The sequence below is a fragment of the Malania oleifera genome, chromosome 7 (genome assembly GCF_029873635.1).
Source record: "Malania oleifera isolate guangnan ecotype guangnan chromosome 7, ASM2987363v1, whole genome shotgun sequence".
NCBI lineage: Eukaryota > Viridiplantae > Streptophyta > Magnoliopsida > Santalales > Ximeniaceae > Malania > Malania oleifera.
The window spans coordinates 74,240,676-74,254,044 of NC_080423.1; positions in this window are offsets into that span (position 1 = coordinate 74,240,676).

Consider the following 13,369-nt stretch of genomic DNA (forward strand, 5'->3'; position numbering starts at 1 on the left):
ATATCTTTTGTAGTTCTTGGACGATTCAAGGTGTTCAGATCGTTGGCTAAGTGAGGGGATATGACTTAGAGAGGTGCTGCTCTAACCTAATTGAAGGAGTGCTCGAATGAGGGTATATCGTTTGGAGAGGCAGACTCTAGCCTTCTGAAGGAGTGTGTAAACAGTGTTGTTCTACTCGGCAAAGGAATTGGTTTTAGTGAATTCTTTGGTGGTTTGCCAAAGGCAAGGACATAGACTGGGTATAAGCCGAACCTTGTAAAAATCTTGGTATCATTCTCTCTTTCCTTTACTCTTTATTTTCAGCACATATAAATTGCATGAATGATTTAATTTTTAATCATATATACTACGTATATTTGGAAATTAAGTAAACTTAAAGTCTAATTTTGATTTGGGTTGCGGAAACCGAAAGGGAGTATGTTGGTTAAAACATACTTTGTGAAAACCATAAGGGAGTACGTTAATTGGTTAACACCTAAAAATAAATTAACTAAGAGTTTATTTGAATTCTGAATTTTGGGAAGAGTGTGAATGCTTTGTTTAAAAGCACTTTGAGAAAGCTAATTCATTATCAAAAGGATTGCATTAACTACAGGGCTGCAAACAAACAAAAGCTAAAATCTTGTACCTTATATCTTGGTTTGGATATTTTGGTTTGGTTGATTGATTGGTTACTTGATTGTTTAAGCAAATAATGTTATGGATTGTATAAAAAGAACTAAGTTGTTGTGTGATTGATAAATTAAAAAAAACAAGTCAAGAATTGGTTAAAAGAAAAAGAAGAGGTTAAGGATTCTTGAAAAGAATTAAAAGAAAATTTTTAAATCCAATTCACCCCCTCTCTTGGGACTACACCTTAGTTTTCACATAGGGATCACCTTTGCTTGAGAAATTAATATGAATCTCCTAGTAAGTACTAAGTTAATTACCCAAGGCTGGCTCGAGATATGAAAGTGGAAGGAGTCGTCTGGTAAGAACCTAGTAAGTTATGTAGGGGATCTCCTTTGCTTGAAAAAAATGATGGGGCTGCCTAGTAAGTACCAAGTCAATGACACATGGGGTAACCTAAGTTTCGAAAACATAAGGAGTTTCCTGGTAAGAATCTAGCCAGTTACATTGGGGATCTTCGTTGTTAGAAAATTTGATGGGGTCACTTGGTAAGTACTAAGTCAATTACACATAGGTAACCTGAGGTTTGAAACATAGAGAGTCACTTGGTAAGAACCTAATCATTTACGCAAGGGATCTTCGTGTTTGAAAAGTTAATGAGATGTAGAGACTAGGTGGTCATTGCTGCAAAAAGATGCAGGAGTCATATATGGTCCCATGCAAATGCATTGACATAGATGCTAGGTATTCATCATTTTTTATGATGAATCTTGTTATGGATGCAAATTATGCACATAGATGCAAAGTTTGCCCATGTTATGCATATGACATGATATTAAAGTAAAACATGTTCATATTGATGTGAATGATAGGGTGTGAGCATGATGCTTGAATGAGCATCCATAAATCCATCCCTGATTTGATGTCGTAAGAGTCCAAGATATTGCTACACAAGGATATGGGAAACCTAGCCTATTATGTAGAGGTTTTCCAAGGTGAGAGGTAGCCACAGGTGGGGATTGTGCCGCTATTCTGGGATTGGAATGCTTGCGGTTGAATTTCGAAAACTTTTAATAGGAATAGATTGACTAAGAATGAGCACCATTTGATGACATGTTTCCTCATAGAGGAAATGTTCCATGAAAATGACTTGCTAAGATAAATGCTATAGTTTATATGTTGTTTTTGTTCTGTTTCTTGGAAAATGACATGAAGATGTTTGAGTTTGAGTTTGATGCAAATGAAAATCCTACCATGTGTTGCTTGATGCAGATTTTATTTTTCTTTAGGAATGATTTAGATTTTATGCAATTAAAGAACCAAGCGATAAAAAAACCTTGATAGGATTCATCCAAGTATGTGGGTGTTGGTTGGAAAAAAAGGGACCATTGGTAGGACCTAATCAACTAATTAGGAAGTGGATCTAAAACCAACCAGTAAGACAAAATCAATTACATGGGAATTGAAGAATGATAATTAGTAGGACCTAGTCAACTACCTAAGGCTAAGGAATAAAAATCACCCTATAAGATCTAATCGATTTCATGGGAATCAATTGAAAGATGAATGCCATCACGAAAGGATCCAATCAACTTCCTAAGTTGAGGAATGAAATACCATTGGCAAGACCTAGGCCAAGATCAGTGATGCTAGATTGACTTGCTGCAATGACTTGCTTGATGCAAGTTTTTGATGAAAATGACATAGCATATGTACATAACATGCAAATCTTAGATTGGGGGGAAAAAAAAAAAATCTCAAGTAGTTCCATAGTACTCTAAATGTAGGCTTTGCCCATTGAAATGTGGGGAAAAAAAAATTGAATTTCAAATGAACTACTCCTAAGCTTCCACTAACTATTGAATTGCTTTTCGAACCCTTAATTAGTACTAATTCTGGTTAAATTGGCCTTGGACAAAATAGGGTATAAACAGTTGCCCCTCATTTGTTTTTTACTATGAGTACTTAGGATGCATTCTTCCTAACACTTATAAGGTAAGAGACATAAAGATAAAGACCATTATTTCGACCGTGGAGCAATTTAGCCAATTGACACAAATAAGTGTGAGATGAATCCTAGATTAAAAGGAAATCCATAGCCAGAACTCTGGTGAGGTTCCAGGATGGAAACAAACCTTGGTTTGGGTTAAGAACTACCTTAAAGAAGATGCTATGTGGAACAAGAGAATTTGTAAAGATTGAGTGACTATTGAGGAATTTGTAAGATGCAATGAGTAAATGAAAAAATGATATGGGACCACCTGATAAGTACCAAGTCAATCATGTAAGGGTATCCTATGATAGAAAAGAAAAAGGGATCACCTGGTAAGAACCTAGCCAACAAATAAAATGTAAGGTTCAAACAACCATATGAATGTCCAAGACCTCTTGATGAATTGAAGCTTCTTTTGAAAAGGATACCTTGATGATTTTAAAAGTTCTCAACTTCTTAATGATCAACGAGCACATTATAAAAATGCTATTTTCAAAAGAGCATGGACTATTTAGTTCTTGATCCTTTGAAAAATATATACATGAAAGCAAGAATTCAAGTCTCACGTTATCATGACTACTCACATTATCTCCAATTTTTCAGTCATCGACATAGTGATATACAAAGAGGATGCTAAATCTGGTATTTTATAGCTTTAAGGATTATGATTGGTAAGAAAAATTGATATATTGGCTTGCATTTAAGATGGTCATCTCATGATGCTTTTAAAAAAGAAGTGATGAGGTAATGAAATTTCTCCTTGGCCTTTCATTATGTTGATGCCCAAGTTGTAGAGTCCCATTCCAAATGCTTCTCCTCTCATTGGACTAGTTCACAAAAATCTTTGTGCACTTAGTATAAATTCTTTAGCCTAGTCGCTATGCTTTATCAAAATGGACTTTTCAAGGCTTATAACATGGCTTGAGCTAAAAGGGACATGAAGAGCATGGATATAAGGCCCAAATATGCATCAAAGTTCAAGTAGATCAAGGATCACAACATGCCCTCTAACTTCTCTGATTTTATTTTCAATTGAACTTCCTCATTTCAAATTATTATTATTATTATTATTATTTTTTTGTCTCTAGCTAGGATACCCTTATGATGCTATTTCTAGTTTTCACCATAGTTTGCCTCTACATGCACATCACCTTTAGGATTTTCACCATGGATGCAAACATTCTATTTTATCTTTGGTTCTAACATGCCAGTGATTTGTGAAAATTGATAACCTTGCTGATAATGCAATGATTTGACCTTACTTAATGCTTCCATAGTGAGTGATGCTATCTAACACCAAGATTAGAGTCATGATCTCAAGGTGGTCTTAAGGCATGTGATGAAATGTAGGCTTGGAATTAGGTTTAAAGAAATGAAGGGAAACTGGGATAAAAAATCCAACCAAGTCGCCCATTTTTGCCCCATGCTATGATTGAGTTAGATTGAAAATGTTGTGCTATAGTATAAGTTGCCAACATACCTTTTCAAGATCTGGTTAATACGTCATTCAAACTTGTTACTGCTTGACACTCCACTTGAATTTTTGGATGGAAGATTCAATTTGAGAAGACTTTCATTTGGACCGTAATGTAGGCCAAGATTTTTAAATTAAAGAAGGAAAGGATCTTGTAAGGTTATTATTGCCGTTTAAGGGTTGTAGATGACCTAGGATAATCTTTTGTTGATACATTTTCATTTTCCTCCTTTTCTTATTTATCCTCTTTCTTTTCATTTTTTCACTTCCTTCTTTTTCTATTCATATCTTGTTTTTCTTTCTTTTATTTTTGAAGGATACTGTACATTCTTTTTATTTTCTTTTCAACTCAAAATTACCGCAATATGGGGGATTTGGATGATTCTTGGTGTAGTTAATAAGGAAAGAGTAATCTTCAGTCTCAAAAGGTTTAGTAAAGGACAAATTTCTACTTTCTATAAGGATAGCTGAAAAATGACCTCTCTTCATTTTGATGTCCATCCTTACTTCAACTGGACACGAGATGTTAAGGGTCCCTACCTCGGTGTATATTCTAGTTAACTAACTTAAGAACAAGAATTCAACTTAAAATTTTAAGATTAATAGGTGAGCAAGGCATAATTCTAATTATGCACATGTTATATATTAGGAAATTGATCGAGTCACTGATGACCACCTATCACTTGATCATAACTCCAATTGTGATGTTATTTGCATTTGCTTAAATGAATTTTACTCTCACTACTTGGGATGCATTTGCGATAGCATGAAATACTCATTGAGCTAAAGACTCTTCAATGTGAACCATTAGAAGGTATGGTGATGGTGTTGTATGCTTCAATAGTCATGCTTGAGATCTTAAAGACTCACATATGAAGAGGGCAGTTCATGCCACAATGTTCACCTCACTTGTTTTTCCAATCTCTTGAGGCTGCCAATGATAACTTATGCCTTGTATGTTGAGAAAGGTAGCTACCCTTGTATGAGGGTCATGATCCTTGAATAGGGTTATGTGAAAAAAAATTGCTTTCCAAGCTTAAAAGGGGTTAGCAAAGGGTATTTTATGATATAAAAAGGTAGTAAAACAATGACCATTCCTTACTTTAGGCACATCTACTTAGACATTAGAGCTATACTAAGAACCTTCAGACTTATGCGACATTATTTCCCTTTCTTTTTTTAGAGACCACAACTAATGAAGCATTAGAATTCCTTATGCATCAAATTATACATGAAAGTGGTATCTGAGGGATGAGTTTTGCATTGATGATTTCAAGTATAGTTGACAAAAAAGGGAATGAAAACAAAGGTATGATAGCAACGATTAAAAGGCGATCAATGGTTCGTATTGATGCCCTCTTTTTAGTGCAAGATGACGTTTGGTTTCAAAAAATGGTGCAAAGGTTGAATTTTGAAGAAATGATGGATTGGTCAATATGGGACATAACATGGCATTTTGATTGAGACAAAGACTTTCTTTACCTTCCTAAGGTACATCTTTACGCCTAGTATGGTTATTAGAGCGATGAGCTGCCATTTTAATTTTCAACCACAATGAAAATTGAATGTCTCTTTTGTCATTACCTCGATGACTAACGAAAATTTGAAGGTTCAGTAAGTAGGGAATCAATGCAAAACAAAAGAATTTTGCATTTCTTGACAAAATTAAATATGTCATCCTGTAATGGATATCATACCATTCCTTTGGGCAAAGCCTATGAATCTCACTCTTATTGTGCATGCCTAAGAATTGAATGAATGGATTAATGTTTTGACTAAGCCAATGAATGGAATGCATGAATGTATGAGTGAATGAACTGAAGCTCTTAAGGAAAAACACATGTAAACATGAGTGCAAGAAACCATGGATAGGGGAATGTTACTATATGAATTAGTTGCAAAAATGGGAAGAATGACTTAAAGGAATCAACCTATATGACATATGATCATAATGATTAATGAACTCTAGAATCTTGTATTGGGATGGATCAATGATGAACTGATACTCATTAGTTGAGTTGGGATCAACATATGAGCACATGCTGTCTAATTGAGCATGCCTTATTGAGTTGAAACTCCTTAGTTGAGTGTGGAGACATAAATGATAACTCGTGTTTATAGGTTGAGTATAAAATGAAGAATACTCTTGGGCTGGTTCTAAAGGAATGAGTGAAGATTTATAATCTAAATAGAGTGATAAAAGGATGAATGGATGCTTGATACTCACAAGTAGATCACCTATGGGTGTATCTACACATGTTCATCCATTGAGCATGGTTGATTAATGATATTTAGTAGTTAGGCATTGAGAGGTAAATGAAGAGGTATGCTGATAAGTTGAGCACAAAGGGATAAATTAATGAATAGAAGAATTGATATTACTGAGTGGAACATGGATAATTGAGCCAGGAATAAGTGCTCATAAAGGAACGATCATACAATTGGAGTATGGATGGACATATGCTCATATATGCTTTAATTAGCTCATGAGAGATACTTCAGATTGAGCATGTGGGGATGAATAAGAGTAGAAATAAAAAAGAATTTGCCTCTTGAAGGTTGACCATAAATTGGTGAATGCTCGTAGATGCACATATGGATACTCAAGGTTGATCGTGGATGGTAAGTTCTTGAAAAAAACATAGATGGTCAAAGGCTTATAGATTGAGTGAGTGTGATGCTCCTAAATAGAGCATGAACAACAGAAGCTTCTCAAATTAAGCATGATTTGGTGAATGCTTACACATTGACCATGGAAGGGTGAAATAAGGAATAGCTTCCCAAGAGAGGGGGGGGGGGGGTGTGGGGTGAATTGGATTCTTTTAAATTTTAATGATTTTTAAGCTTTTGATTTTAATACCCAGAAAACAAAATATATAAATGATAATCACACTAAAAAAATACTAAAATTTAAATTCACAAATGAAATGAAAGTAATTCAATCACTTAACCAAGAATATTAGAGCTTTTGTTGATTTCCCTGTAAGCTTTTAGTATGCACTTCACTTGATCAATATTTCCACAGATTAACCAACGTACTCCCTTTTGGGTTTCCGCAAATGGTTAATCAAAACGTACTTTCTAAATATCAAGTACCTTTGTTTCTTTCTCATTTAAAAACCTGCAACTTGCACTTTTAAACCATACAACAATAGCAAGTCAAGAATATAAAGTAAAGTAGAGAGAAAGACACAAGATTTTTACGAGGTTCGGCTTCAACACAGCCTACATCCTCGCCCTTGGCAAAACACCAAAGGGTTCCACTATATCAATTTCGTTACTGGGTGGAACAATACCTATTTACAACCACTCCTTCTGTTAGGCTAGAGCCTGCCTCTCCAAATGACAATCCCTCGTTTGGTCCAACGATTCAACAACTCTGAATCGTCTAAGAGTGAAGATAAAGAAATTTTGTGTACAAAATAAAACTCTCAGAGAGAGTAGATTAGTACAATAATCAGCACAATGATACTTCAAGGTAATTCAAATATAAAAGAATTTGAAGCTCAATACTTAGTATGAATCACCAATATAATTTTCAAAAGATGAGAGATTCTGACTTTTGAAAACTTTGCCTCAAAGTAAATCAGTAGCAAATCAATAATTTGAACACAAGAGATTTTTAGATCCTTTGAGAATTTTGAATGCTTGAAGATTGCTTGATAAATTTTTTTTTTGAAGATTGCTTGATCTAAAAAACCTTTTGAAGATTGCTGGATCTGAAAACCCTTGAAGATTGCTTAATTTCAAAAACCTTTGAGTATTGCTAAATCGTTCTCATTTAAAAAACCTTTGAAGATTTGAGCTATTTATAGATGTTTAGAAGCCATTCATTACTCCCAAAGATTCCCAAAAATCGTTTCTAATTATTTTAAATTAATTATGTCAAAAAATGTGGTTTAAAAATTCTTCCCGTTAAGAGATTTAATGCCAATGTTTGAGTGGCAATCACCTGCCACGACTTGGCAGTCGCTTGTCACAGAACAAACTCTCAACACAAAATGCTGATAGTCGCCTGCCAGAACCAAGGCAGTCGTCTGGCTTGTTCACGCAGGCGCTTGACAGGTTTAGGCAGTCGCCTGTTTAGCTACTGATTTTTTGAAAAACCTCTTTCTTATGTGGCAGTCGCCTGGCCCTTCAATATTTGAAAATTTTCCTTTTTCAAAAGTTTTTATTTTCATTGTTTATAAAAATATTCTTTAGAGTATATGTATAAATATATTTTTGAATTTCTAAGAGCTTCAAACCAATTTATACTTGAAATTAACTTTGAAGTACTTACATTTATAACATCTTTAAAAATATAATTCTTTGATCTTCAATCTTGTTCTTCCATCATCTTTTCGGTTTCAATCTTTTCTTTGAGCTTTTCACCAGTATAACTTTATTCCTCATGCTTATTGTAATCCATAAGCTTTACTATGTTCTTCAAGAATTCTTTGTGATCCATAGGCTTCCTTATGCACTTGAGCTTTGTCACTTTCCTGAAAAACTTACACTTGAACCATATTAAACACATCATTGATTTGTTATCATCAAAATAATAATTGTAAGCCTTATTAGGCCAACAAAGGGGACGCTCTTAGATTGAGCATGGTTAGAGAGTTGCTCTCCAATTGAGCATACATGGGAGGATGTTCTAAAGTGATCACAAGTGGACACTCTTTAGTTAAGCGTAGTGGGTCTTGTGCTTATAGGTTGAACATGCAAAAAAATGGGCAAGATAAATGGATGCTCTTGATTGAATATGTGAAGGAAGATAATTAGCTTACAGCAAGATGTTCTAGGGGGAGCCTGAGTGGGTGCTTACTATTGTAGGTATATGGATGCCCCAAAAAAAAGGGGAAAGCATTGTGCTTATAGAAGGATTATCTTGTTGAAGCATGAGTGGATGCTCAAAGTTTAAATGGTGACTTAATGCTTTAAGATTGATTGAGCCCAAATGGGTGCCTAGGAACAAATGGATGCTCACTAATTGAGCTTTGCAAATTAATGCTCTAGATAGTAGCAGTGGTGCTTCCAAATCAAGCATTGACGGAGTGGTGCTCCTAGGTTTAAGGCGGAAGGAATGATGCTCACAGATTGAGCAAGGATGGGATCATGATATTTTTAACTATTGGTCCTACGAGGGAATGCTCTCAGATTGAGCATGGTCAGGGAAGTGTTTGTCAGTTGAGCATAGAGGGAGGAATGCCCCTACCTTAAGGCATCATAGATGAAAAGGGATGCTACTAATTAAGAATGATAAGTAAATGCCCTTGATTGAGTGTGGAAGGATGCCTCTTAAGCTTAGAATGAAATGATAAGCATGAATGAAAGATTTATCAAATTGAGGATGGAGATTAGATGTCCACAAATGGAATATTGATAAATGAGTGCTCAGAATGGAGCATACATGGATAGATAAGTGCTCTGGGATTGAGCATGTTAGTGAGTGCTTATATCCTAAATAAAAGGATGCTGACAGATGAAGGGTAGATCAAGTATGAACAAATGGGTGCTCTCGGATTAAGAATCTGTGCGTGAAGCTAGATGCTTGAGAAAGCTTCACTATGGAAGATAAAACTAATCATTTTGACTTGATACTTATGCTTTGAGCTTGAATGGAGGGATGCTCTAAATTAGGGTTACCATCTTTTTATGATTGAATTCCTTAAAACTTAGTTCTATACAAAGGGGATGAAACATATGACACTTAGAAATAACCAAATTATGCACAATCACTTGTTTAAGCATACTAAAAAAAAAAAACAAATCGTTAATAGTTAATAAGTTCACAATCCACTCGAAGAAGGTAGAGGCCTTTGTCCCATAAGGAATGAATATCTAGGGTATTCATTCGGTGGCTCTAAACTAGAGTAGATGACCTAGAGTCTTTATGTGTGGTTTGGCCCTACATCTTAAGGATACAAAGTCCCTAAATTGTCTCTAGCATCACCCATAAGTAGGCTAGTATAGTCTCCATCCATTGCTTAGGAGGTTCGAGAGGATACAATTTGAGCAAGATGTTTTATGAGCCCATATGGAGACTAACGTCTCACGAGAGTGAATACTATTCCATCCTTATCTAATCCTAAGAGTACAAGCTCAAGTATGGAGCTTGTGAATGTGTGTATATCACATTACCCCATAAACCATATCATTACTCTACTTATGAAAAAAACCAATCAATGAAGACATAGAAGATTCAAAGACCAAGTTTGGTTTGGCATTTGAACAATCTCAAACTTATCTTTTGGCTTGACTCTCTAAAGTCCTTAGTGGAGTCGCCAAACTATCAATAGATGCGTATCGGGTTTCGAGGCCTCGACTACTATCCAAAGAATTTGGTAAATATCCTTTATCTTGCGCTTTAAGGTTCACAGAGTTGCCACTAACATTTTTTATCTACGTGTTGTTAAGTTAATCTAATTACTATTGATTAATTGGTCTTTAGAGAATCCTATGATCTAGGGAACCAATAGTATCTAGTCTATGTTCCAAAGTTGTGTTCGAGAGTTCAATTATGTGAGGGGAAGATATTAGGCACCCACTACACGCCCATCCTTTTGAATGATACCATGATAAGCTCGAATTGTTCCAAAATTAATCAAGATGGTCTTTGAATCTTGTTAAGTTAGGTTACCTTTCCTTTACATATTGTTCCACCTGAAAACCAACGGACAACCTGTTAGTATCGTGTGGCTTCCTTTACCTCAAGAACCACATAAAGAACAATAACATGTTCTTCGGGGATCCATCATCAGATTCATTAATTAAGTTTTATGATGTTGGAAACAATAGTTTCATCATATGAATCATGCAACACATTCATGACCAATCTCAAATTTTTATCAAATGTATAATTACCTTTCTTCTTGCTCATACATACAAAAAAAAATCATGTTCATGTAATATAATATGATTATATGGTTGAGGAAAAGTGCATAATGTGCTTTAATTATGATGCCATTATATATTGTTCCACCTTACAACCATCGGGTAACCCATCAGTGTTGTGAGGTTTCCCTCACCTTATGAACCACACAAAGAACAACAACATGTTCCTTAGTGATCTATTGTCAAATTAATTAAATGTTTTTGAATTTTCAAAATCCGTTGGTCGTAAGGTTTCCCTCATCTCAAGAAACACACAAAAAATAACAACATATTCCTCAGTGATCTGTTCTCAAATTAATCAAATGTTTGAGGATTTTTAGGCATTCAATCCATGCACATATAAGATGATAAAACAAAACCATCCTACAATGAAGTAAACCACATCACAACATAATACCCATATAGATTATTGAACCAATGCATATGTTCTAAATCAACACATGCAATCAAAATTATCACTTCCATTGCCTTTTGACCTAAATTCATCATTCCAACATTCACACATAAATAATAGTGCGTAAAATAGGGAATCAGGGAACATTGAGCTTGGGATTTTGCATTTTCTGACTTGTGCATTCAAAATAAAATAAAAATATATTCAAAATACTTGGAAAAACCTAAGAACAAAATAAGAACACTTACAAATTTTTTTTGATATTTTTTTTAGGATTTTTCTTCAATTTTTATGATTTTTTATCAATTTCTAAAGGTTAGAAAAACATGAAAATATAAGAAAAATTAATAAAAAATATTTAAAAGGAATAACAACCCAATTAAAAATTTCAAAATGTTTTAAAAGAATTCTTTAAAATTACCAAACAAAAATTTAAAGAAAAACCTAAAAGAAAATTTTTTTAGAAATAGGAACAACCTAATTATAGAAAAAATGAAAATAAATAACAAATAAAAAATAAATTAGGAAAAACATTTTAAAAATAGAATAGAATTATTTTTGGCTGCCTCCTATTTTTTTTCATAATTTTTTTTGTAATTTAAAAATATTTTTTTCATGAATTTTAAAAAATTTAAAAATATTATTAAATTAATTAATTAAATAAATAATAATAAAATAAAAATATATATTGGATTGATGAATTGGTTGGCTCAGATTGGTCAATTGGTTCAGAGATGTCAAAAGTGTCATGCGTGTAGGGGGAAGATGTGGCCAGGAATGCTATTCTGGTGTCATTTTTGACGACTTGCTAGCAATGGCGCTGGAATCTTAAAACTTAAAATTATTATATATTCTTTATTTGAACTCTAAATTGAGTGTCATTTTTTTATTTAACTTTGTTCGACCCCAGGAATCTTTTCCAACCAAAAAAACAGTTTGAAAACCCATAGAATGTGACCTATCTCAAAGTTGGTTGGTTGTGACCAATGAATATGGTGAAGGTTGGATTCTAGCTATTTTGGGGCTTTTCGACTTACTTTTTCTACTTATTTTAACCCTAGGAGCCCTAGTTGACCTATTTTCTACTCTTCGAACTTGTCATGCACGTGAAAAGCCTAACTTTTCAAACACTCCTCTTCCTCCCTCTTTTTTTTTTCCTAGTTGACGAGGCTTTGACGAGTCTTCTCTTTTGTCTTTTTTGCCTCTGAAACAACTAAAAATTATTGATTCTACATAGGCAAGGCCTCAAAGCAGAGAAAATCAAAGTTTTAAGTCATAAAAATCCCAACTCTGAGTGAGACAAAGCTAGAAGCTCTACCTTTGAGCAATTTTTCCTTTTCGCGAGTATCGAGTCATCATCTTTGATTGTAAAATTAGAGTTTACCATTACCAAATGCTAGGTTTTGTTTTTTTTGTTTTTGTTTTTTTTTTTTGTTATGGAAAACAAAGATTAAAATACTTACCTTATATCTTAATACTTTGAATCTTGGAGAAATCCCACGTTTTTGTGCACCGACCTCCCATTTTCGACAGAGTCTCATTCTTTTCTTGTTTTCTATCCTTTTCTCCCTAGCTTGGACATGCAACCCTTCTCTTATGCTGGAATGTACTCTCTTTGCCTCATCTCATTCTCTTGCTTTTGCTCTCTCTTCCTTGGAGTAGGTGGACACTCCAATTCCTCTGTGTGCCTTCCTTGCCTCCAATCTACCATGTGTGCCTCCCTTTGAGTTGAACATATGTTCCTCCCTCTTATTTGAAACTTAAGCCCTTTTAAACAGAGCAATACTAGAGCTTCATTCTTTCTCCTTTTCCAAAAATGCCCCTAATCTTAAATGCATCTTCCTTTCACATCCAATTAGGGTGTTTGGGTCCTCTTTCTGCTTTATCCTTTCCAATTTTCAATTAAAATGAGGACAAGCCTTTCTTTTTGATTAAAGGGGCATCAAATCACAAAATTAAAGCTCCATACAACTTTGAAGGTAGGGTTTGCTTATTGAAATGTAGGGAAAAAGAACTGAAT